General features: G+C 43.5%; 1 non-coding gene across 1 annotated transcript; it reads right to left on the reverse strand.

Moving 5' to 3' along the window:
* Positions 1-642: 642 nt before the first annotated feature.
* Positions 643-714, reverse strand: Trnaa-ugc. Its single transcript has one exon. It is a non-coding gene; the product is annotated as a tRNA-Ala (tRNA).
* Between the last annotated feature and the right edge of the window lie 678 nt (positions 715-1,392).

Raw genomic sequence — 1,392 nt, forward strand, 5'->3', positions numbered from 1 at the left:
TTTTGCATTTTATTTAGACACAGGATCTCACTGAGCTGCTTAGCTCCTTGCTTTTGCTGAGGCTGGCTTTGAACTCACGATTCTCCTGCCTCAGCCTCCTGAGCTACTGGGATTACAGGTGTGTGCCAGCACACCCAGCTAAAGTAGTTGATTTTAATGTTACATGAATTTCAATAAAAAATAATGTAGTGTAACATTAATATAATATTTTTCTTTAAGGCTTGTGGATTTTTCTCTTTGTTTATTTAATTATTTTTTTCAGTGCTGGGTTTGAGCCGCACCCCCAGCCCCAGGATAGGTGTTTTTTGTGTTTTTAACATATCCTTCACCGCAGAACGATGAAGGCATTTTTCCATATTATCTTGCAAACATTTTTCAGTAGTGCTTTTCTCACTTAGGCCTTTAATCCACCTGGAATTTATGTGTGTATGAGTGCGTGTTTGTGTGTGTGGGGGGGGAGGAGGGGAGAGAAAGTGAGAGAGGGAAAAGATACGGGTGGTCATTTTTATTTTAGTTTTCTACTGGTTTGGCAAATATCTCAGGCTCATTTTTGGAGTATTCTCCTCTGTCACATAACAACTTTTCTAATATGCGTGGGTCTATTTTGAGGCTTATCAATTTTCATCTTATGTCCTTTTTTTTTGATGATGCTGGGGATTGAACCCAGGGCCTTGTGCGTGCAAGGCAAGCACTCTACCAACTGAGCTACACCCCAGCCTCAACCTATGTCTTATGGCTTTCTAGTAGGTCTTGATGTCTGGGCGTTAAGTTCACCTTATATTATGGTTTGGAGACAAGGTGTCCCCGCAAAGTTCCTGTTAACGCAGAACTATTCAGAGTGAATGGATTGGGTTGTGATAGCTGTAACCTAATCAGTCCATCCACGTTGGAATGAACACAAAAGGTGGTGACTTTGGCAGGTAGGGTGTGGCTGGAAGAGGTGGGTGCCTGAGGGCGGCCCTGGAAGGGTCCATCTTTCCTGCAGCCCCTTCCCTTTGCCCTCTGCTTCCTGGCTGCTCTGAATGGAGCCAGGCTCCTCCACCAACACTTCCGCCATGATGATCTGCCCCACTTTGGGCCCAGAGCAATGAACTCTGCCCACGTGGACAGAGCCTCTGAAACTGTGAGCCCCAAATAAACTTCTCCTCCTTCAGGTTGTTCTTGTCAGATATTTGGGTCACAGCAATGAAAATGTGATTCCCACACTCTACCTTGTCCGTTTCTTCCAGGTCGACTTTCCTGTGCCTGGTCTTTGGTTCGTTCATGTAATTTTAGGATCAGTTTATCATATTTCAACTCCTATTCTTTCCTATTTTAATTGAATTGCATCCAAGAGAATCTTCATCTTTACCATATTGATTCTTTTTACCCTTGCACACGACAAATAAATCC

The sequence above is a fragment of the Marmota marmota genome, unplaced genomic scaffold, assembly GCF_001458135.2.
Source record: "Marmota marmota marmota unplaced genomic scaffold, marMar, whole genome shotgun sequence".
Classification (NCBI taxonomy): domain Eukaryota; kingdom Metazoa; phylum Chordata; class Mammalia; order Rodentia; family Sciuridae; genus Marmota; species Marmota marmota.